This window comes from Benincasa hispida, chromosome 1 (assembly GCF_009727055.1).
Source record: "Benincasa hispida cultivar B227 chromosome 1, ASM972705v1, whole genome shotgun sequence".
NCBI lineage: Eukaryota > Viridiplantae > Streptophyta > Magnoliopsida > Cucurbitales > Cucurbitaceae > Benincasa > Benincasa hispida.
In genome coordinates, this window is record NC_052349.1 from 30871400 (window position 1) to 30897965 (window position 26566).

The 26566-nt window shown below is 39.1% G+C and overlaps 2 non-coding genes across 2 annotated transcripts; both read left to right on the top strand.

Moving 5' to 3' along the window:
- Positions 1-8787: 8787 nt before the first annotated feature.
- Positions 8788-8893, top strand: LOC120070411. The gene has a single exon (XR_005479904.1). It is a non-coding gene; the product is annotated as a small nucleolar RNA R71 (small nucleolar RNA).
- A 15850-nt stretch (positions 8894-24743) lies between these two features.
- LOC120070390 lies at positions 24744-24850 on the top strand. Its single transcript, XR_005479885.1, has one exon. It is a non-coding gene; the product is annotated as a small nucleolar RNA R71 (small nucleolar RNA).
- The last annotated feature ends 1716 nt before the right edge of the window (positions 24851-26566 follow it).

Sequence of the window (26566 nt, forward strand, 5' to 3'; positions counted from 1 at the left end):
GTGAGAGCGAGAGCAAGAGCAATTGGGAGTGATAGCGAGAGAGATCCATGTGTATTACTATCTGCTTAATAAAAAATGTTCTCTTGCTTTGTTGGATGACAAAAAAGTGTGTACTAATTCGATATGGAGGTCATTAGGATGAGAACTAAAATTGGCATGTTGGAGGCGAGCTAATAGGAATCATTGTGCCTATTACCTTGAAGTATGAAGAATTTAAAGCTCACATTTACAGGGTTGCAAATGTAAGTTGCTCAGAGTTTGATGTTGTTATGAGAGTTAAATATAAGCTTGTCTTTGAAGCCCCTCCACAATACATACGAAATGACGATGATGTTCGCTTCCTTCTTTTTCAGGAAGATCTTTGTAGAATTTAGCTATATGTAATGCTAAAATCATACCATGACGAAAATGTGAATATGAGTTATGATGGTACAGGTGTAGACAGATAACACGAGGTATCATATGAGCTTAATCGAGAAGAGGGTGATATTCCATTGTCTATGGACACTCAAACATCAACATTATCAATAGACAATGACAACATTCATGTAGTGAACTTGGAAAGAGAAACTCAATGTAACAGATCTATGCTTGGTAATGAGAGATCAGGACTTACTTCAATGGATTGTGGTCCTTCAGAAGAGCGTGATCCTTTCGTTGTTGGTAATAAGAGATCAGCAGGCTTGAATTTTATAAATTGTGGTCCTTCAGAAGAGCGTGATCCTTTCATGGTTGGTAATGAAATATCAGTAGGATTGAATTCTATGGACTGTGGTCCTTCAGAGGTGCGTAAACCTGCAGTGGCTATTAATGAGAGATCAACAGGATTGAATTCCATGACTACATGTCGTATAGGGGAATTAATTATGCCCGGTACCTATGAAGGAAATCAATCACGAGGATTTCCATGAGCAGCAGAAAGATCATTCCAAATTACAATCATGTATGAACATTACAAATTACAATCAAAACATAAACATGTGGTTATGCATTCATTACAGAAATTACAGCATGATAAAATAAAACTCAAGAAATCTACACACATTTGTATACTCATCTCCATGCTCCTTGATCACGAACACTCGAACATAGCAACCTCAAATGCTCGTCCAACATGATCGCTATTGTGTACAAACACTGTGCACTTGAACTCTACGATCGCCTCGGTCACGAACACGTCAACAGCATGAACGGCCTCCACAGAACCTCGACAGTGTCGAGTTAAGTATGACACCACCAAGAAGGCTACCTTGGTATTCTCAGTGTGAGAATCCAAAAGGTGTATGATGCGTTATTTTATTAAGTGGAGATATGGATAATATGCGTTGATAGAATTTTGTTGTGCACTCAAGTTTCCCCAGCGGAATTCAAGTGTAAATTCCTCTGAGTTTCCTGGTAAATCCAGGGTCGAACACAGAGACTTGTGAAAATAGCTTGCGTTGATAATTTTCTTATGAAAACTTTGCAGTAACTAGTAAAACAAATAGAGTTGTGGTTTGTTGTTTGTGTTGATAAAAGAAATAAATAAATGCGACGGATTTGAGAAATGAAAGTTGCGTTGATAGATGCAATGAGTATGCGATGAACGGGTTAAGAAAGTCTTTAGCTAGCGTTACTTGGGAATGCGTCAAACTATGTGATCATGTTACTACCATGCACAACAAGTCATTTTCCAATGTAAATGTGATGCTCCAAAATCTAGGACGCAAGTGTTACATGCAAAATGTCCATAGAGCTTATTCCTAAGTCTATACTCTTGTCCTATGCGTTGATGAAAATGCATGAAAGCAAGGTGACCGCAGACAATCATATCTTATTGCTAAGATGCATGCGATGTGTTGATAACAAATAGTGCTCATCCCTAAGTGACTATCTTTCATTTATGCGTAATCTGGTTTTCCCAAACCTAGATTCTGACTTGACCTTCCCAAGTCTAGATCCTATCCTTAGACTACCCTCTCGAGTAGACGAATGAAGCATATATAAACAAGATGATCACAAAGAACGAAGATTCCCTCATTGTGCTAGCTAAATGCTTCTCAACCCATTCAACTAATTTAGCTACTCATGTGTGAATCATAGAGAATGAACAGATATAGAGTTAAGTACAAATGCTAATGGAAGTTTAAGGTAGAAAGCCTGGTAGCAATTCCTTGCTGACCGAGGCTTTTTATACTGGAATCTCTATTCTGAACTAAAGATGTTTTTGCTTCCGCAGGAGTCGGCGCTCTCTCTGTCTTGGAGCTTCCGGTGCTTTCCCAAGCTCGCTAGAACGATCTACCGGCACACCTTCTTCCTTGCATCCGCCTTAAAATGAAAGAAGGCTATTGACAGAGATGCGAACTTGTAAAATAATGAAATAACGGACTGCTTAACCCCTTCTCTGAAGAATGCACTTGGTATTTATAGGGCATCAAAGGTGAAAGGTGTTTCTCTCTCCTGGCTGTACAGATGGGATAGCTTTAATTCCTGACTGATACCCAGATAATTGTCACCGATAAAGCTGGATGTACTTTGTGACCGTTATCGGCTGTCAACTTAATTTAGATCCGACTATCGTCAGTTTTCTGTCCCATCGATCTTAATTGTCCTTTCGTCCGGATGCATTCACCATGTTGCAGTGATTCTTCTTAGGTGAATGTTTGCGAGCACGATCAACACAAAGTCTTGAGGTGAAGCTGCGATCGACTAATGTATTCCTATGATCGCATTCTTTGCATTGCGTTAACGCATTATTCTGTACAAAAATATAAAAATCAACTGCTCTAATGCGTTGGACGCATGCGACCATAATATTATAGAATTTATGCTTAATGGACGCAATTTAACATATTTCAGCAATGCAATCCAGCATAGTTTAAGGATTTAGCACTATGATAACGTGCATTTCTGCCCGTTATCACACCCCAAATTTAAACAATACTTGTCCTCAAGCATAAACTAAGGATTTCTTTAGCAAGTTAGCTGTAAAGTTCTTTCCCTAGATTTCTCAAGGATACTTCATTCAAATCCTATATGCCAGAATTTCCTTAAGTCTTATTCAAATCTCTTCCTAAAATACTTCTAAGACTTAGGGATTGCAAGCTTAGTGTCAAATGATTTATCCTTGCACAAAAAATTTTCTTCATTGCTATTTTTTCTGACTTGCACCAATCCGAGTGCCTTACCTTCATTTTGGCTTGTCCCCATGGGTGTCATGTAGACATCCAACTACGAGAAATGCATTATTTCTCAGACTAAACTCATACCAACTTGGCAGTGGAGTCTCGGTCATTTATTTATGCGTTGATCCTGGTGACTTACTTTTGTTTTGGCTTGCCCCTACGTGTGTCATGCAGACATCCAACTACGGGTAAGTGCCTTTCACAACTTAACTCGTATCAACATGAGGTTCCCATTGCATTGACAGTGGAGTTGTTATTCAAATTTTTTTTATAGCAAGGTTGAAAATAAATACCGTAAATACCTCACCACCAAATTTAAAATACGACAATGTCCTCATTGCCAAAAGAAATTAAAATAAGTCATGCAACGGTCATAGAATGCATTGTAAAGAGAGTTTGAAAGAAAGCTAGCAAACTCCTAACTTCTAGAAATATTTCATGAGGTGACTATCTTAAGATTTAAGTTGACTCTAGTATAGACGAAAGACATAGAAGCATAGTTTACATCATTGAAATCATACTTGGTGAAGAAACAACATGTGGTAAACTACTAAATTTATCTACTCGGCAAATGATTGCGATAATCAGGTAGGATGCAGTGATAAAACTTTGAAAATTAAAATGCAATGTGATAGCGCAAAATTTGAAATAAAGATAAGGAAGAGTACACCCCCAAATTTTGCGCTGTCGCCCGCATTGAGTATTGATGCATCCATCCCTGCGGCGATCTTTGCTTCTATGGATTGCGGTGATGGAATCAGAATATTTGCTTCTTCTTGTAGTATCTTGCAATTCTGTGTCTTAATCCTTGTAAACAGACAAAGAGAAGGTCAAATGATTTCAAAACAAAACAACAATTGTTTTTTTTTTTTAGAGAAAGATAAGTAAAATACAGATAGTAGTCACGTGAAGAAGATTTAAATGTTCAAGAGTTGAGTAAGGGATAGTTTAGGTTTTTCAACTTTGCGGAGGTTGTTTCTGGCTGAAAATCTCCTCCGTAATATGCTTTGATCCGTTGTCCATTAACTTTAAATGTTCGATTGTCGTCGTCGGTGATTAGTTCCACCGCATCATGTGGAAATCCCTCTTTGATGATGAAGGGACCGAACCAGCGTGATTTTAATTTTCCTGGGAAGACCGCAATCTTGAGTTGAAGAGTAAGGCCTTCTGCCCGATTTGGAGGTTTTTAGCGCATATGCATTTATCATGCCAATGCTTGGTGTGCTCTTTATAAATCTTCGTATTCTCATATGTGTTGATCCTCCATTCTTCTAGCTTGACTAGCTGCAGTTTCCGCGCTTCTCCTGCTTTCTTTAGATTGAAATTCAGTTTCTTGACCACCCACAATGCTTTATATTCCAGCTTCAAAGGCAAGTGACACGCTTTGCCGAATACCAACGCATAAGGGGACATACCTATAGGTGTTTTAAATGTTGTCCGGTCTGCCCATAATGCTTCATCAAGCTTCATTGCCCAATCCTTTCGCGAAGGTTTGACTACCTTATCAAGTATCAATTTAATTTCCCAATTGGACACTTTAGCTTGGCCATTTGTTTGCGGATGGTATGCGGTGGCCACTTTATGGAGGATATTGTACTTACGCAGTAGCTCCTTTATATTATGGTTGACAAAGTATGATCCTTCATCACTTATGATGGCATGGGGAGTGCCAAAACGCGTGAAAATATTTTTTCTTTTCAGGAACTGGGAGGACTAATCCATCACTTGCGGCGCATGCAATTGCCTCTACCCATTTGGAGACATAGTCAACGACTAATAGAATATAGTGCTTACCATTTGAAGGAGGGAATGATCCCATGAAATCAATCCCCCATACGTCGAATAGTTCCAACTCCGCGATAGTATTCATCGGCATTGCATTCTTCCATGAAATGTTGCCAGTGCGGTGACATCGATCACATTTCATTGTGTAGTCAGTAACATCCTTAAATAACGAAGGCCAAAAGAATCCACTTTGTAAAACTTTGGCTGCAGTACGTTGTCCTCCAAAGTGCCCTCGATATGGCAAATCGTGGCACTGCGATAATATGCATTGTTGAGCAGCATCTGGGACGCATAATCAAATGATTTGGTCTGCACCTCTTTTATACAGATTCAACTCATACCAATAATAGTGTCTGCATTTATTCTTGAGCTTCTTCTGTTGTTGGTAGGTGTAATCTTCAGGAAATTATTCATAAACCAAATAATTAATGATGTCTGCATACCAGGGCAGTTCTTCTATGCGAAACAGCTGCTCGTTTGGGAATGTAGCACTCACTTCAGATTCATTGCGGTCAACCTCAGGATTTTCTAGTCTGGACAAGTGATCCGCAACTTGATTCTCTGTCCCCTTTCAATCAATTATCTCGATATCAAATTCTTGAAGGAGGAGAACTCATCTGATCCATCTCGGCTTTGCGTCCCTCTTTGTCATCAAATATTTGATTGCCGAGTGATTAGTATGAATGAGTACCTTGGTTCCCAACAAGTATGCCCGAAATTTTTCCAACGTAAAGATCACAGTCAGGAGCTCTTTTTCAGTGGTGATATAATTAATTTGAGCAGGATTCAGAGTTTCACTCGCATATGCGATGGGGTGCAAAATTGTTTTCTTCTTTCGAGCTAGTGCGGCTCCCATCACATACCCACTTGCGTCACACATGATTTCGAACGGCAGTGTCCAATCCTGCGCAATTAAGACGGGTGTGGGAATCAGTGCATACTTTAAAATTCGAAATGTATTAAGGCAATTTTAAATTCAAACTTTCTGTCTGCCTCTAGTAACGCACTCAATGGTCTTGCTATCTTAGAAAAGTTTTTAATGTATCGTCTGTGGAATCCAGCATGCCCCAAGAAGCTTCGTACTGCCTTCACGTTGGTTGGAGGTGGAAGCTTTTCAATTGCATCAATATTTGCTTTATTCACCTCCAACCTTTCTCGAGAGACCTTGTGTCCCAACATTATACCCTCTGTCACCATGAAGTGACATTTTTCTCAGTTGAGCACCAGGTTCGTCTCTTCACATCTTTTCAGAATTTTCTCCAAATTGGCCAGGCAGACTTCATAAGTGTTCCCATAAACGGAGAAGTCATCCATAAACATTTCTACTGAGTCCTCGAGATAATCTAAAAAAATCGCCATCATGCACCTCTGGAACGTGCTTGGCACATTTTAGAGGCCAAACAACATTTGGCGAAAAGCGAATCTCCCATATGGGCAGGTAAATATGGTCTTGTCTTGGTCTTTAGAAGCTATCATGATCTGGTTGTACCCGATGTATCCATCTAAGAAATAGTAAAAATCATTCCCTGCTAATTTGTCCAGCATTTGATCGATGAATGGCAGAGGAAAGTGATCTTTCTTTGTGGTCGCATTCAATTTGCGGTAGTCCATACATATGCACCATCTAGTGATGGTCCTCTGCAGTATTAATTCATTTTTCTCATTGGGGACTACCGTTATTCTGCCCTTCTTCGGCACACATTGCACGGGGCTGACCCACGTGCTATCTGCAATGGGATAGATAATGCCCGCATCCAGCCACTTGATAATCTCTTTTTTGATGACCTCTTTCATCGTAGAGTTAAGTTTGCGTTGATTCTCAATGGTTCTTTGTGGTCGTCCTCAAAACGAATGTGGTGCATGCAGTACGCAGGGCTAATTCTTTTGATATCAGCGAGCGTCCAGCCGATTGCTCGCACATGCTTCTTGAGAATGCTCATCATTACATTCTCTTGATCTGCGTTAAGTGTGGAGGAAATTTGACTGGCAGCTTCTCATTCTGCCTCAGAAATGCGAACTTCAGATGTGTTGGTGGGGTTTTTAGTTCAAGGGTCGATGGCTCCATGAGAGAATGTTGCGTTATTTTTCTTTCTTCCTTCGACTCTTCTTCTTGCGTTGCAATCGGTCCTTCTTCCTTGTTTTTTTTTGCTACAATCACATTGCAGGCAACTACGGATGTGTCGACATCCTCTTCTTCATACTATTCGTCAGACTTTTCTTCTTCAATCAAATTCATGTCATCATTAGAATCTTGTAGGTCTTCCTCATCAGGAAATTTCATGGCACGAATTTTATTAAATTTGAGCTTTTGTCCGTTTATGCTCAAAGTGATATCGCCCTTGTTCACATCAATTTGAGCACGACCCATTGATAGGAAAGGTCACCCCAAAATGATGAGCACATCTTTATCGACATCATAATCCAGGATGATGAAGTTAGCTGGTAAATTAAATTTATTAATCGTGATCAACACGTCCTTCACCTTACCCTCTGGATGAACCAGAGATCGGTCGGCCAGTTGGAGAGTCACGGATGTGGGCACAAGTTGCCCCACATTTAGTTGTCGAAAGATTGACAGCGACATCAAATTTATGCTGGCCCCCAAGTCACACAGAGCTTGCCCAATGTAGAGTCCTCCTATGGAGCAAGGAATAGTGAAGCTCCCAGGATCGCTCATCTTCGGTGGGATAATAGATTTGGAACTTTGCGTTAGTGCGCCGTGGAAAATTTTCCAGCGCCTCTTTTCTTAGTTACCATGTCCTTTAGAAACTTGGCATAGGTAGACATTTCCTCAATCACTTCACTGAAAGGAATATTAACATGTAATTGTTTCAGCATAGACATGAAGCGTTGGTACTGTACCTCTTCATTTTTCTTCTTCTTTAGCCTCTGAGGGAAATGTGGTAACTAGAATTTCACGGTTCTCATTTCATTTGACTTTGAGGTTGATGCAACCTCAGGTTCTACTACTTCATTTTCTTTTTCTTCTTCTTGCGTCGCTGCAATCTTAGGTTCAACTGTGATGGAGGTTGATCTGTTCTGCTTCTTCTTTTCTCCCTCCACAGTCTTTCCACTGCACAATGTCACAACCTGACATTGCTCCTAAGCTCGGTTGAACTTGGCAGCACCCCTTACGGTCTACTTTTGAGCTCATTTTCAATCTGGCCCATTTACAATTCAAGGTTGCGGATGGACATAGCTTGACTTTGAAGCACCGTCTCATTTTTCTCTATATATTGCTTCAATAGGCCTTCTAGGGAAGAAGATTGCGGTGGTTGTTGTGAGCTACTCGCTTGATTGCTCTGTTGACCGTTGCTGCGTTGAAAGAACCCTGGTGGCCCTTCTTTTTGTGCCACATATTGAAAATTTTGTTGTTGATTCTTCCAAGCAAAGTTTGGGTGGTTTTTCCACCTAGGGTTGTAGGTATTGGAAAAGGGGTTGTTCTTTACAAAATATACAGACTGTGGGTTTTGTGGATAATTCTCCATCGCATGCTCATCACCGCAAGTCGTACACCTTGCAGTGTTTTGACTTATTGCGTTGATTTGCCCACCTTGCGGTGTTGGGCTGCTGATCGTCATTCCTTGAATCAAATTCATCATTGCGGTCATTTGGTTTTGCAATGAGACAATAGCACCGTTATTTGCGTCAAAATATTTGAGTCTTAATCTCTGGTCGCTCTCCCTCTAGTCTTCATGATTCTTGGAGATACGATCCAGGATATTCTTCGCCTCATCATAAGTCTTGTTAAGCAGACCACCAGCTGTGTTGCATTGGCAGCGGTCTGCGAAGCAGGATTCAAACCGTAGTAGAAATTTTCATTTGAAGGCAGTCTGATAGCCCATTATGCGGACAATCTCGGACCAACCTTTTAAACCTCCCTAAGCATCACTGAGTGATTCGTCCATATCTTGTTCAAAATTAGTAATAAGCTTTCTTCGTCTGGCATTTTTTGTAGGTGGGAAATACTTCTGCATAAACTTCTCCATCACTTACTCCCAAGAAGTGATCTCTCCTGGTTCGAGTGATAAGCCCATTTCCTAGCCTGATCACAGAGAGAAAATGGAAACAACGTTAGTCATACCTCCTCAGCAGAGATGTTTGGGAACACAAAAGTATTGCAGATTTCAATAAAACTTCGAAGATGGGTGTGCGGATCCTCGCGACGCCTTCCTCCGAATTGACCTGCAGCCTGGATCATCTGCAACATCACTGGTTTCATTTCAAATCTACTTCCGTCTAAGGCAGGCCTCATGATTCCTGGAGAGAAATCATAGAGGTTTGGCGATGCATAGTCCCTAATGGGCCTACTACAATCGTTTTCCAATAGAATCGGATTTTCCATGACATTGTTGTTATTTGGTGCTTCATTCCTAGGCTGCTCTGCCATCTCTTCTTTATCGAATTGTGGTTACTGTTGGCGGTCCCTTAGTCTCCTTCGAAATGTTCTCTCAATCTCTGGGTTGTGGGTTGTAGTTCACCAGAGATTGAGAGTTCTACTAAGAATTCACAAAAATTACCATTAACTACTATTTTGCCGAAGTCCCCGGCAACGGTACCAAAAACTTGATGCGTTATTTTATTAAGTGGAGTTATGGATGATATGTGTTGATGGAATTACGTTGTGCACTCAAGTTTCCGCACTGGAATTCAAGTGTAAATTCCTCTGAGTTTTCTGGTAAATCTAGGACGCAAGTGTTGCATGCAAAATGTTCATAGAACTTATTCCTAAGTCTCTACTCTTGTCCTATGCATTGATGCAAATGCATGAAAGCAAGGTGACCGCATACAATCATATTTTATTGCTAAAATGCATGCAATGTGTTGATAACAAATAGTGCTCATCCCTAAGCGCCTATCTCTCGTTTATGCGTAATCTTGTTTTCCCAACCCTAGATTCTGACCTGACCTTCCCAAGTCTAGATCCTATCCTTAGATTACCCTCTCAAGTAGACGAATGAAACATACATAAACAAGATAATCGCAAAGAATGAAGATTCTCTCGTTGTGCTAGCTAAATGCTTCTCAACCCATTCAACTAATTTAGCTACTCATGCGTGAATCAAAGAGAATGAATAGATATAGAGAGAGAAATTTCATTCTTATAAATAAGTTAAGTACAAATGTTAATGGAAGTTTAAGGTAGAGAGCATGGTAGCAATTCCTTGCTGATCGAGGCTTTTTACACTGGAATCTCTATTCTGAACTAAAGATGTTCCAGCTTCCGTAGGAGTCGGCCTTCTCTGTATCTTGGAGCTTCCGATGCTTTCCCAAGCTCATTGGAATAATCTATCGGCACACTTTCTTCCTCGCATCCGCCTTAAAATGAAAGAAGACTATGACAGAGACGCGAACTTATAAAATAATGAAATAATTGACTGCTTAACCCCTTCTCTGAAGAATGCACTTGGTATTTATAGGGCATCAAAGGTGAACGACGGCTCTCTCTCCTGGCTGTACAGATGAGATAGCTTTAATTCCTGACTGATGCGCCAGATAATTATCACCGATAAAGCTGGATGTACTTTGTGACTGTTATCGACTGTCAACCTAATTTGGATCTGACTGTCGTTAGCTTTCTGTCCCATTGATTCTTAATTTTTCTTTCGTCTGGATGCGTCCACCATATTGCGGTGATTCTTTCTTGTGTGAATGTTTACGAGCACGATCAACGCAAAGTCTTGCGGTGAAGCTGCGCTCGACCAATGTATTCCTATGATTGCATTCTTGCATTGTGAACACATTATTCTGCACAAAAATATAAGAATCAACTGCTCTAATGCGTTGGATTGCAAGCGACCGCAATATTATAGAATTTATGCTTAATGGATGCAATTTAACATATTTCAGCAATGCAATCCAACATTGTTTAAGGATTTAGCACTATGATAACGTGCATTTCTGCCCGTTATCAGTGGGCTCTGTTTGGACTTGGTTTGAGGCAGAAAATGAAGGATTCAACAATTGTGTAAATGATTGAGCAAGTGGGAGAAGACAGAACCTATCATATAGGTCGATGCCCAATCGTTTAGCAAAAGCTAAGCAATCGTCTATCAAAAGCTAAGCGATCGTTTAGCTCATCGCTTAGTTCCGTGTTTGTCACTTACAAAACACTACACGATCGTTTACCCTAGTCAAGCTGTCGCTTAGTAAATCCTATTTACTTGACAACATCCGTGAGATGCTTTTTTTGAGAGCGAAAATCTCAAAAAAAAAAAAATTTGCCAAAAACTTACTAAAATTAGGAAAACAATTTTTCTTTTATCTCACGGTTACCATGAACCACCAATAACCTCCCACTTAACTGGTTATTAGAGAAAAATATTTAATTATCTAATAATTAATATTATTATAAATATAAATGATAACCAACTTATCATACTATATTTATAACCTATAGGTTTAATATTTCATCTCATGAAACATATAAACTATAGTTCTTTTTCTTTTCCATGATACTTAATGTAAATCTCATTTACATTAATCCTCCACTAGATGTATCTCATACATCACACCGATCATATCATATATAATCAAATTACCTCTTGTCAATTTGAAAATTTCAAATCAACACCAAGAACTGATTCTCAACTGAATCCATTGAGCTACCAAGGGGACCTTATAGACCTGTAGCTCGAAGCTCACACGGTATGTGAATAACTGACTAAACTCTTTAGTCACAGTATCTACCATCTGTTAACTGTCAGGCACTCCACTAAAGACCGACAACTAAACTCTCCTTACCATAGATATATTATGTGTCCATCTTAACCAATCAGTAGTGCGACAACCCTTCACTGATCACTCATAAGTACAACTCGACTAATAACCATTATGCCCCTGTAGTTACATCTATCTCCTTAAGTACCACTGATCCCTCTAATCAACATAAGTCATAGTCCTACTATGTTTGAGTCATCTCTTCCAAAGAGAAGCTATGGCCACTATGTTCAAGCCCTGGAATCAGCCCTTAAGGGAGCAATCTCTCTACTTATACCTACTTCGGGAAAGAAGTGAATTCCATCTTGTGGATTGAGTTCCCAGATCCCAGATTAGACAAGTCCCTAAAAAGGTAGGCATGTTGAGTTGGCACTCTGGCCACTCTCACCCATACTAATCAAAGGACCGTCTTTAAAGGCAGGAGTTCCCAAAACACTCAGGATTGAGGTCGTGTCACCTATGGTCGTTTAGGTGAGATGTAAGTCTCTAGTATCAACGGTGTTATATACAGAGTCTAGTCATCTCATGATTCGGTCTTATACAAACTCTTTCTATAGGACACCCCCACTCGCATGTCTCCACATGAATGGTCAGAATCTACCATCTTTAGTAGTTTACAACACTTGCAAACCTCTACAAAGTGGGCCGTATCCGTAGTGTCACTAGAATCAGGTATCCTACCTTAATCCTTATACTACAGACCTATTTAGGTTATCACTTAAGGCATGATCCACATGTATATCACATATACATGCTTAAGTTCACATTAGATAACCAAGGAGCTTTGTTTATTGGATATGAGTAAATGCCAGAATGAAATAACAATTATTTTATTCATCAAACAATGTGTAGCATTACAAACAATGAGACTCCGAGAGAATTAGGACACCAATCCCAACAATCTCCCACTTATCCTAAGGACTTGGGAGACTAATGTACAATATAATATAAAAATGTATAATATACAATAAACGAGGACATACCCCATTATCATCTCCCACTTGCCCTAGACAAGATGTTGCATGTCCCGCAGACCCAGAATCTCCATGACCTTCGAACACTTTAGCTGTGAGGGCCTTTGTAAAGGCATCAGCAACGTTGTGCTCTGATGCGATCTTCGTGACTATCACATCACCATGATGCACAATCTCCCTAATCAGGTGATATTTTCGTTCGATGTGCTTCCCTGACGATGACTCCGAGGCACCTTTGAATTTGCCACAATGCCGTTGTTATCATAATAAAGAGTGATAGGCAAATCCATATTTGGAATAATTTCCAAATTTGAAAGAAATTTCCTCAGCCAAACAGCCTTTTTAATTGCTTCATAAGTGGCTACATATTCAGCTTCCATAGTGGAGTCCACGATGCATCCTTGCTTGATGCTTCGCCAGACTACAACCCCTCCATTCAAAGTGAAAATTGACCCCGATGTCGATTTGCAAGAATCTCAATCGGGCTGAAAGTCAAAGTCTGTGTATCCTGTAAGGATCAGATCCTTATCTTCATACACGAGCATGTAGTCCCTAGTCCTCCGAAGATACTCGAGGATCGTCTTGACCACCGTTCAGTGATTAAATCTTGGATTGGACTGATATCGATTGACTATCCCTACTGCATAGAAAATATCGGGTCTGGTACATAACATTGCATACATCATGCTTCCTACAACAGAAGCATAGGAAATCTGTCTCATCTCCTCAACCTCTTAAGGTGTCTTAGGACATTGATCCTTAGACAAAACGGTTCCATGCCTGAAGGGTAACAAACCCCTCTTAGAATCCTGCATCCTTTACCTGATCAAAATTTGAACAATGTATGATGCCTGAGATAGAGCTAACCGTTTGTTCTTACGATCCTGAATGATCTGGATCCCTAGAACATACCATGCCTCACCCAAATATTTCATTTGAAACTGGGCAGCTAGCCACTTCTTAATGTCAGTTAGATACCCTATATCATTCTCAATGAGTAGGATATCATCCACATATAGTACCAGGAAAGCTACTGAGTTGTTGCTGATCTTCTTGTATACACAAAGCTCATCAATGTTCTGATCAAAGCTAAACGACTTGACAGCAGTGTCAAATTTGATGTTCAAAGATCTAGATGCTTGTTTCAGCCCATAAATGGACCTATTAAGTCATATAGATGGTCTCCTCAAGATTACCATTAAGAAAGGCAGTCTTGATGTCCATTTACCATATTTCATAATCATAAAATGTGGCAATGGATAGGAGCATCCGGATAGACTTGAGCATGACAACAGGTGAGAAAGTTTCCTCATAGTCAACTTCCTCAACTTGGTTATAACCCTTTGCCACGAGTCTAGCCTTAAAGGTTTGCACCTTTCCAACTACACCTCTTTTTCGCTTATAAATCCACTTACACCTAATGAGTCTTACCCTATCAGGTGGATCAACAAGCTCCCAGACGTTATTGAAGTACATAGACTCCATTTCCTAGTCCATGGCCTTAACCCATTCATCTTTGTCAATATCCTTCATTGCTTTCTTAAAAGACAATGGATCCTCGACCCCATCATTCGTAATGACGTTTTGGACTTCAATCAAACCCATGTAGCGATCTGGTAGGTTCATAACCCTCCCACTACGTTGAGGCAGCCTCAACTCTTGAGCTGGTTGACTAGATGTACCGACCTCAACAATTCTTGTTGATCTATTAGCCTATTCAACAACTCTTGTTGAACCTTCAATAGTCTCAGTCTCACTAGAGATCTCATGCAAACAAGCTTAATTCGTAGCTTATTATCCGTCATGTGGTATTTTCCCAAGAAGATAGTATTTGTAGAAACAAACACTTTGTTCTCACTCGGATCATAGAAGTATCCACCTCTCGTTTCCTTGGGGTGGCCTACAAAAAGGCAAACCTCCAAACGCGGTTCCAACTTCTTTGAGTTAGTCGCTAGCACATGTGTCGGACAACCCCAAATCTTAAAGTGGTGTAAACTACCTTTACGACCTCTCCATAACTCAAAAGGTATTTCAGAAACACTTTTCGAGGGAACGTTGTTCAGGATATAGCATGCAGTCTCCATTGCAAAACCCCAAAATGAGTCTAGAAGATGAGCATAACTCATCATAGACCAAACCATGTCCAACAAGGTACTATTTCTCCTTTCAGATACACCATTCTGCTAAAGTGTACCAGGGACCGAGAGTTGGGATGCAATCCCATGTTCTATCATATAGTTCTGGAATTGGAGGTCCATATACTCTCCACCACGATCAGATCGTAGTGTTTTTATCTTCTAACCTAACAAGTTTTCAACTTCAGCCTTATACTCCTTGAACTTGTCAAGAGCTTCAGACTTACGTTGCATTAGGTAGAGATACCTGAACCTTGAATAATCATCTATGAAAGAGATGAAATATTCATACCCACCCCGAACTCTAACATTCATCAGACCATAGGGGTCTAAATATACACGCTCCAAGGCTTCATTGGCTCTGTAACCTTTTCCAGTAAAAGGTCACTTAGTCATCTTGCCTTCTAGGCATGATTCACATACCGGCAAGGAGTTTTCTTTTAAACTCTTTAGAAGTCCACATTTTACCAACTTCTCAATCCTATTGAGGTTGATGTGACCTAACCTAAGATGCCAAAGTTGGACGTTTTCCTTAGAATAAACCTTTGGCCTTTTAGCTATTGTTGTCATACTGAACATTTCAGTGTTAAACATGGCTTTTATGACTAACAACCTTGATACATATAAGTTACTTTCCATTGAGCCATAACCAATCTCCATTCCATTCTTGAAAATAAACACTTTATTCTCAGAAAAGGAGATAGTATAGCCTTGTTCAATGAGACAAGAAACCGAGATTAAGTTCCTTTTAATATGAGGAACTACAAAAACATTATCCAGTAACAAATAATGTTTCTTGTCAATAAATAACTTCAATTTTCCTACAGCAACAGCTGAAACAACCTCACCAGTACCAACTCGAAGAGTCATCTCTCCCTATGACAACGTTCGCCAGAAACTAAATCTCTGATAAGAGGAACTAACATGATTGGTAGCACTTGAATCAAGGATCCAGACAAAATCATCATTCTCTACCAGACATGTCTCCAAGACCAATAAGTCAGATTTACTTTCTTGTCTCCTTTTTTGGAGAGTAGTGGGATCGAAGTTGTTTTCCACGAAATATTTTTCATACGATTCTTTCCACTGTAACTAGTCAGTCATATTAAAAGTACTAAACGGAAATACTAACGAGTTGTTAAAAAGAAAAACACATTGACCTACGTTAGGTTTTGAGCAAATACCCTTGGAGCTTCTAGCTACACGATCGTCTAGCACGTGCCTTTTACTAAACGATGAGCATCACATGCTCCCACTAAGTCTACCTCTAGCACCTACGCAATCGGGCAACCAATGCTATGTGATAAAGTAAACGATTTACCTTATTTCTTAGCAATTGCTAAACGATCGTTTAGTGAATACTACACGATCGCATAGAAAAATTAATGATCGTTTACCTTAGGCTACACGATACTACCAATGTTTGGTCTTCTTCTTTGTTGATAACCACATCTCCATGCTTCGAAACTTCATCATGAACAACTCAACTAACTCAAACTCTTTGAATTACAGACTCTATTGCAAGTTAATTACGCTAAAAAACAAAGGGGCCCTTACAAATTAACACTTTGTAATTGAAGAAAGCTTTAATTAAAAGGAAATTAAACCCGAAAACTTCATCAACTACATCCACAAATGAACTTAACAATTAATCACAAATGCAGAAACATGTCGCGACTATATAATGAAGTTCAAAACGGACTTATAATTTGGAATATCAGAACAACCTGACTCTGATGCCAATTGAAGGAAATCGATTACCAGGATTTTCATGAGCAATGGAAAGATCATTCCAAATTACAATCATGTATGAACATTACAAATTATAGTCAAAACCGAAACATGCGGTTATGCATTCATTACAGAAATTACAGCATCATACAACAAAACTCAAGGAGAAATCTACACACATTTGTAGACTCGTCTCCACGCTCCCTGATCACGAACACTCGAACACAGTAACCTCGAATGCTTGTCCAACATGACTGCTACTCTGCACGAACACCACGCACTCGAACTCTGTGATCACCTCGGTCACAAACACCCTAACAGCACGAATGGCCTCCACATAACCTCGACAGTGTCGAGTTGAGTATGATACCACCAAGAAGGCTACCTTGGTATTCTCGGTGTGAAAATCTAGAGGGTGGGCTCTGTTTGGACTTGGTTTAAGGTAGAAGACGGAGGATTCAACAATCGTGTAAACGATTGAGTAAGTGAGAGAAGACAAAACCTATCGTATAGATCGATGCCTAATCATTTAGCAAAAGCTAAGCGATCATTTAGCTCATCGCTTAATTCCGTGTTTGTCGCTTACAAAATACTAAACGATCATTTACCTTCGTCAAGCTGTCGCTTAGTAAATCCTATTTACTTGACAACTTTTGTGAGATTCTTTTTCCAAGAGAGAAAATCTCAAAAACAATTTTTTGCCAAAAACTTACTAAAATTAGGAAAACAATTTTCCTTTTATCTCACGGTTACCATGAACCACCAATAACCTCCCACTCAATTGGTTATTAGATAAAAATATTTAATTATCCAATAATTAATATTATTATAAATGTAAATGATAACCAACTTATCATACTATATTTATAACCTATAGTTTTAATATTTCATCTCATGAAACATATAAACAATAGTTATTTTTCTTTTCCATGTCACTTAATGTAAATCTCATTTACATTAATCTTCCACTAGTTGTATCTCATACATCATACCAATTATATCATATATTGATGCGTTGATTTATCATGTGATGAAAGGATGTGTGGATGCGATGATCATGCAAGTTTTCTTAATAAAGCCCAAGTATAAGCCTTCTTAGGGTCCTGGTTAGTCCAGGGTCGTACGCAAGGATTACTAATAGATATGCGACAGACTCTCTGATCCTATTGTGATGGTGATTAAGAAGTAGATGGTTATTTAATTTAGATTTTCTAATGCGATGGAATTAAAAGCGTATCGATGAAAGGGTGGTGTTGTAACAAGTATGCGATGAAGGGGTTGAGAAGAGGTTTTGCTAGCATTTCTTAAGATATTGTACAAGTCATGCGATCATGCTATACACAAATATTAAGCACTACATTTCTCAATGCATGAGGCTACATTTCCTATTTTTAGGATGCATGCAATGTGTATGGAATGTAGCATATAGAACTTATTTCTAAGTCTCTACTCTTGCTTATGCGATCTAATCTGACTCTCTCAAGCTTAGATTCTATCTTTAGACTACTCTCCCAAGTACTCTAAATGATGAATGAAGCATACATAAGACAAGATGATCGCATAAAGTGCATAGCTTAAGTCATGCAAGCTAAGTACTTCTCAACCCATTCACAAATTTAGTTACTCATGCATGGTGTGGAGAGACTGATCATAAATTGAAATGAAGTTTCCATTTTTTTTTTTTACAAATAAAGTGTTTGAGTACAAAACAATAAATGGTGTAAGGAGTATCAAGCCAGGTAAACAATGTCTTGCTTCCTCTGGCTTTTTACACTGCTCTTATCACTTTAACTCTTTCCTGAATTGTAGAATCTTGCTCTCGCAAGGGTTGAGTATCTCACTTTAACTTTTCTCATTAATGATTGTGTGGATGGGCAACATTAATTTTCATACCTTGTTGCGTTGTCTGATGGTCACTGGAAGTTTAATGTATTTGCAATGGTATGGTCTTCAACAGCCGTCAACTAAATTTCTGATTTGACCGTAATCAGCTTTACGTCCCATCATGTTTCATTATATTAGGCTACCGCCTTTATGTAAAGTCATCATACGATCATCTTTGAGGTACCCTTGGATCGCAAACTTAAACGCGCCATCGCATTGTGCCTTTGGATCGAAAACTTAAGCACGCAATCGCATTGTACCTACACAGAATAACTCAATTTAACTACTTTTATGCGATGAGCATTAGCGATCACAATTTTCTTTTAGTTTGGCGCATCCAATCATAATATTTCCTATTTCAACATCGCTTTCTCCCATTTTTTTAATAATTTGAGCTTTAATAACTTGTATTTCTACTAGTTATCATACCCCCAAATTTAAAATAATGCTTGCCCTCAATCATAAAACTAAAGATTTCTCAAAATTTCAATCGTCTTCACCCTGTCTAGGCTTCTCATGATGTCTTATTCAAATCGCTGAACCAATGACTTATTAATTTCTATCCTAATCTCTTCCTAAAATATTTCTAACCTCTAGGGACCGCGAGCTTAATCTTCAAAAAAATCTTTACTCATTTCCCAGGACATCGCATGATTTATTTCAAATTTTATCAAACCGGGATGTTCAAGCGGTTTCGGCCTTTGCATGATTCAAATATTCATTTTGTGATCTTGCATTGATCCGAGTGCTCAGCCTTCATTTTGGCTTGCCCCTACGGGTGTCATGCGGACATCCAACTACAAGCGAGCCGCTCTTTTCAGTCAAAACTCATGCCCATCATTTTACTGGGCAGCGGAGTTGTGATCACTTAACTTCTGCGTTGATCACGATTCCCACCTTCGTTTTGGCTTGCCCCCATGGGTGTCATGCGGACATTCAACTACGAGCAAGATCCGATCACAACATTATATAATATATTTTTTTAATTGAAATGAAGATTTGAAAATAACGAGGCTGAAAATAACACCCCCCAAATTTAAAACACAGCAATGTCCTCATTACTGAAGACGAAATAATTCATGCAATGGACTCAAAAAAATTTGTAAAAATAGTTTTGAAGTAAAACTGGTAGACCACTATATTTTAGAAATTTTTTGTGAATCGATTGTTCTGAAATTAATCTGACGCTAGTTCATGTGATAAGAAAAGAAGCATATATTTCATCATTGAAGTCATAATGGGCAAATGATGAATGCGACGATCAAATCAAGTAATCAGAAATTCAAAATTTAGCCAAACAAGAGAGAATGCGATAGTAAAATTCAGCAATATTAAATTGAAAATGAAAAGTACAAAAATTAAAATAAGATGAGGTAAGGAAGGATACAACCCCCAAATTTAATTTTTCGTCCACATCATTGTGATCGCATCCTTTCCTGTGATGCGCTGATATTGTAATTGCGATGGGATGATTTTTTCTAAGCTTAACCGGTCGCGTGTTGTAAGCCCATCGCATTACTCCATTGCATTCGTCTATTACGATCAAAATGATGAAATAAAAAAGATAGAAAGATAGAAAGAAAAGGGTTGACAATCATAAAGAATAATAAATATGCAGAAAGTAAAATAGATTTCGAAAGAAAAACAAAAAGGATACTCAAAAGGATATACTTCATCCCTAATGAATGTATGCCGCTTATCATCGCAGGGACTGAGTGTTTCTTCTTTATTATGGCTTACTCAAGTCAATGGAGGTTTTCTCGTGTTAGAAATCTCCTCCATGATACATCTTTACTCTTTGTCCATCACTTTAAATGCGTTGGTCCCATCTTTGTTGGTCAATTCTACTACTCCATGCGGGTATACTTCTTTGATTATGAAAGGCCCAGACCAACGTGACTTCAATTTTCCAGGAAAGAGATGCAGCCTAGAGTTGAACAGTAATACCCTTTGACCTATCTTGAGGTTTTTCTCACAAAGACGCTTATAATCTCCACTCGTCCAGCTCTAGTAGTTGAAGTTTTCTCTCTTCTCCTGCAACCTTAGAATCAAAGTTAAGTTTCTTAACTGCCCACATCGCCTTATATTCTAGTTCCAACGGTAGATGACAGGCCTTTCCAAACACCAATACATATGGTGACATGCCTATGGGTGTCTTATAATCAGTTTGATATGCCCACAAGGCATCATCCAGTTTCATGGACCAAACCTTCCGCGATGGGTTTACCACCTTCTCTAAGATTGACTTGATTTCTCTGTTAGAAATCTCTGCTTGTCCGTTTGTTTGAAGGTGATATGCGGTGGTGATCTTATGGTGGAAATTATATTTCATCAACAGTTTACTAACAATGCGATTCACAAAGTGGGTCCCTTCGTCACTTATTATGGCACATGGGGTGCCAAAACAAGTGAAGATGTTTCTTTGCAAGAACTTAGAGATTGTTGCCGTATCGTTTGCAACACATGAAACAACTTCAATCCATTTGGAAACATAGTCGACAGCCAATAGAATGTATTTATGACCATTTGACGATGGAAATGGTCCCATGAAATCTATTCCCCAGATGTCGAATAGTTCCACCTCTAAAATGATGTTCATTAGCATCGCATTTTTTTTTGAAATGCTTTCAGTGCATTGGCACTTATCGCATTTCATGTAGTATTCTCGTGTGTCCTTAAATAGAGTGGACCAATAATACTCACATTGCAAAACTTTTGCTGTTGTGCGCTGTCCACCAAAATGCCCACCATAGGGTGATTCATGACATTGAAACAATATGCGATGGAAAGCAGTTTCTAGAACACATAGTCTTAATATCTGGTATGGTTCCCTTTTGTAGAGATTCAGATCGTCCCAGTAGTAAAATTTGCATTCATGAATGAGCCTTTTCTTTTGATGGGATGTGTAGTTTTCGAGGAATTGCTTGCAAACCAAGAAGTTGACAATATCCACATACCAGGGTAGTTCTTCAATCTTAAGCAACTACTCATCAGGAAATGAGGTGTTCACCTTCAACTAGAAGCGATCCACTTTTGGATTCTTTAATCGTGATAAATGGTCAGTGACCTGATTTTATGTTCCCTTTCGGTCGATTATTTCCATATTAAATTCTTGGAGTAAGAGAACCCATCAGATTAGTCTAGGCTTCGCATCTTTTTTGGTCATAAAATATCTTATCGCATAGTGGTTTGTGTGGACTATCACTTTCGACCCCAACAAGTACGATATAAATTTTTCAATTGTAAAAATCACCGCTAAAAGTTGCTTCTCGGTGGTGGTATACTTCGTCTGCGTAGAGTTTAATGTTCTGCTAGCATTTGCAATAGGGTGTAACATTGTCTTTACTTTTTTGTGCCAAAACTGCCCCCATCGCATATATGCTGGCATCGCACATCAATTCGAATGGCTTTGCCCAATCAGGTACGATCAGAATTGGCGCTGTAGTTAATGCATCCTTTAGTGTTTTGAATGTTATGAGGTAGTGTGAATCAAAATCAAAGGGTCTATTAGCTTCCAACAATGCATTCAAAGGTCGAGCGATTTTGGAAAAGTCCCTCACAAATCTTCTGTAAAACCCCGCATGTCCTTGGAAACTCCTTAAAGCTTTCAATTTGCTAGAGGTGGAAGTTTTTCTATAGCTTCAATTTTTCCATTGTCCATCTATAACCCATTCCTTGAAACCTTGTGCCCGAGCACAATTCCTTCTTTGACCATAAAATGACACTTTTTCCAGTTCAACACTTGATTAGTTTCTTCACATCTTTTCAGTATTCTCTCTAGGTTTTGTAGACATATTTCATATGTTTGCCCATAGACTGAGAAATCATCCATAAATATTTTAACCGAGTCTTCAAGGTACTCGAAGAAGATCACCATCATAAACCTTTGAAACGTACTGGAAGCATTGCATAATCCAAAAGGCATGCGACGAAAGGCGAACGTTCCATATGGACATGTCAACGTGGTCTTTTCTTGATCCTTTAGTGCGATCATAATTTAGTTATAGCCTGCGTACCCATCAAGGAAGCAGAAATAATCATTCTCTACTAATCGATCGAGCATTTGATCAATGAAAGGCAAGGGAAAATGATCTTTCTTTGTCGCCGTGTTGAGTTTCCTGTAGTCCATACAAATCCGCTAACTCGTGATGATCCTCATAGGATCAATTCATTGTTTGCGTTAGGAACCACTGTCATCCCACATTTTTTAGGAACACATTGCACGGGGCTGATCCACGTGCTATCTGCGATAGGATAGATAATGTCGGCATCTAACCATTTGATGATTTCTTTTTTGACAGCCTCTTTCATTGCAAGGTTCATTCTACATTGAGGTTCTATTGAGCCCTTTTCATTTTCTTCAAGCTGAATTCGATGCATACAATACATTGGGCTAATACCTTTGATGTCTGCGAGCGTCCATATGATTGCTCTAATATATTTCCTTAGAACACTGAGCGGCGCAGTTTCTTTTTCTTCACGTAACGCAGAGGATATGATGACTAGTAAGGTTTCATTCTGGCTGAGAAATACGTACTTCAAGTAGGTTAGTAAAGTTTTGAGTTCTAGTGTAGGTGGTTGCTCTAAAGAGGGCTTATGTGTTTTTCTTTCTTCATCCAAATTCAGCATTTTCTCATTCTTCAATATCTCTGTTATCGCATGGCAAGTCTCTATGGATGTTGTCACATCCCCTCTTTCTTCATTTTCTTCTTCGGACTCTCAATTTTCAATGCAAGTGTGTTCATCATCGGAATCGGATAAGCCTCCCTCATCTGGGAACTTCATTGCTTGATAATATTGAACTTGAGCTTCTTTCCGTTAATGCTCATTATGATTTCGCCCTTGTGCACATCTATTTAAGCACGACCTGTAGACAATAATGGTCATCCCAATATGATTGGAACATCTTTATCTGCCTCATAATCTAAGATAATGAAGTCTGCAGGAATGAATATGTCTATTGTTACTAAGACATCCTTTAATTTTCCTTTAGGGTGCACCAAGGATCTATCGGCGAGTTGAAGAGTCACCGTTGTGGTGTTAGCTATCCCACATTCAATCTTTTGAAAATTTAAAGGGGCATTAAGTTTATGCTAGCCTCAAGATCGCATAATGCTTGACCAATATAAATTCTTCCTATTGAACAGGGTATTGTGAAACTGCCTGGGTCACACATCTTTGGTGGGATTATAGTTGGATTCTTGTGTCAATGCCACCATGGTGAATCTTCCCGTGCATCTTCTCTTTGAGACAATGTCGTTAAAAAATTTTGCATATACCGGCATCTGCTCTGTTGCTTCTGAATGGAATATTGATGTGCAATTGTTTCAATATTTCCAAGAAACGCTGATATTGGTTTTCATTGTTATGTTTCTTTTTCAGTCTTTGAGGAAATTGAGGTAGCTGTACTTTAATGTTTCATGGTTTGGAGGCTTAAAGGTGATCAAATCTTCTAGTTCCCTAGTTTCGGACTCCTTTGATTCAGTCTTCGATAGATGCTTTTCTGATTCAATCGGAGGTTGCTCCTTTGACTCGATCTTATAAGGCTTCTTTCTGACTTCTATCGTTGCCTTTCTACTCCTTAGGGTGACTGCTTGGCAGTGTTCTTTCCCTGCATCCCCTGGATTGCGTGGAAGCTCGGTTGAGCTAGGCAATGTCCCTTGGGGTCTATTCTTTAGCTCTCCTTTAATTTGTCCCATTTGAATTTCCAAATTGCGGAGGTTTTGAAGGACTATTTCATTCTTTTCGATGTATTGCTTCAACAAGTTTTCCAGGGATGATGAGGATGGTGTTTGAGAGCTGTTAGCTTGCTGTTGTCCATTAATTCTATGGAAAAACCCTGGTGGTCCCTCTCTTTGAGCCATAGGCTGACTGCCTTGCTGTTGGTTGTTCTTCCAAGAAAAATTAGGGTGATTTCGCCACCCTGGGTTGTAACTGTTTAAAAATGATTGTTTTTGACAAAGTAATCGGATTGAGGATTTCGTAGGCATTCTTCAAAAGAATGAGATTCTTCACATACGACACAACTGGTGTTTGTTTGCTCTAACGCATTGACTTGCCCATTTAGAGTTCCTGAATTGTTTATTGTGATGCCTTGCAACAAGTTTATCATCACATTCATCTCATTTTGTAATGATGTGATGGCACCATTACTCGTATTACCTTCAGTGGGCTTTGTTCTTTGATCGCTTTCTTGCCAATCTTCGTGGTTTTTTTAGATGTAATCAACAATATTCTTTGCTTCATCATATGTTTTGTCTAGGAGACCTCCTGCTGCTGCCGCATTGGTAGCTGTCTGTGATGCAGAGTTGAGTTCATGATAGAAAATCTCCATTTGGAGACAATATGGTAATCCATTGTGTGGGCAGTCACGTACCAGTCTCTTGAATCTCGCCCATGCGTCACTGAGTGATTCATATTCTTCTTGTTCAAAATTGGTGATCAATTTCCTTCTTCTGGCATTTTCTGTAGGAGGGAAATACTTCTTCATAAACTTCTCCACAACTTGCTCCCATGATGTTATCTCTCCTGGTTCGAGAGAGTATGCCCATTTTCTTGCTTTATCGTATGGTGAAAATGGAAATAACGTGAGTCGAACCTCTTTTGGGGAAATATTAGGGAACACAAAAGTGTTGCAAATTTCAATGAAGCTTCGTAGATGGGCATGCGGATCTTCACCATGCCGTCCTCTGTACTGTCCTGCTATTTGTATCATTTGTAACATTACTGGCTTCATTTCGAACCTCGATCCATCCAATGCTGGTATGATGATTCCTGGGGAGAAATCATACAAGTTTGGTGACGTATAGTCCCAGATGGGTCTATTACGATCATTTTCCAGTAGGATGGGATTTTCCATCATGTTGTTTTCATTCGCTACTCGTTCTTCAGATTGTTCAGCCATTCTATGAACTCTTCCTTGTCGTTTACGTCTGTTTCTCTACTTTTTGTGAACATTTCTTTTGATCTCTGGATTGTACTTGAGCTCAGGAGTATGTCCTTCACTCATATGATGCTTGCTTCTTCCTTCACTGGTGGAATGGTAATACTCCAAAGGTCGAAAGCTGCAAAGATCAAAGAGGTTTGATGTTAGCGCAAGCAATACCGTAATCCTTGGCAACGACGCCAAAAAATTGATGCATTGATTTATCATGTGATGAAAGGATGTGTGGATGCAATGATCATGCAAGTTTTTCTAACAAAGCCCAAGTATAAGGCTTCTTAGGGTCTTGATAAGTCCAGGGTCGAACGCAGGGATTACTAAATAGATATGCAACAGACTCTTTGATCCTATTGCGATGGTGATTAAGAAGTAGATGGTGATTTAACTTAGATTTTCTAATGCGATGGAATTAAACGTGCAACTATGAAAGGGTGGTGTTATAACAAGTATGCTATGAAGGGGTTGAGAAAAGGTTTTGCTAACATTTCTTAAGATATTGTATAAGTCATGGGATCATGTTGTACACAAATATTAAGCACTACATTTCTCAATGCATAAGGCCACATTTCCTATTTCTAGGATGCATGCGAGTATGGAATGTAGCAGATAGAACTTATTTCTAGTATCTACTCTTGCTTATGCGATGTAATCTGACTATCTCAAGCCTAGATTCTGTCTTTAGACTACTCTCCCAAGTACTCCAAATGATGAATGAAGCGCATAGCTTAAGTCATTCCAGCTAAGTACTTCTCTACCCATTCACAAATTTAGTTACTCATGCACAGTGTGGAGGCTCTGATCATAAATTGAAATGAACTTTCCATTTTTTTTTTTTTGAATAAAGTGTTTGAATACAAAACAATAAATGGTGTAAGGAGTATCAAGCCAGGTAAACAATATCTTGCTTCCTCTGGCCTTTTACACTGCTCTTATCACTTCAACTCTTTCCCAAATTGTAGAATCTTGCTCTCGCAAGGGTTGGGTGTCTCTCCTCTGTGCTGCCTTTGGCAGTCACTCGACCTCACTAAAAAGTAATTTCTTCTCAAGAACTCCCTTCCCTCGGCTTCGCCTCGCTTCCTCGCACACTCTTTCTAGTTTGGTAACATTGGGTATTTATAGATTTCTAGACAAAGTAGTTCTTCTCACTAATGATTGCGTGGATAGGCAACATTAATTTCCATACCCTTTTGCGTCGTCTGATAGTCACTGGAAGTTAAATGTATTTGCAAC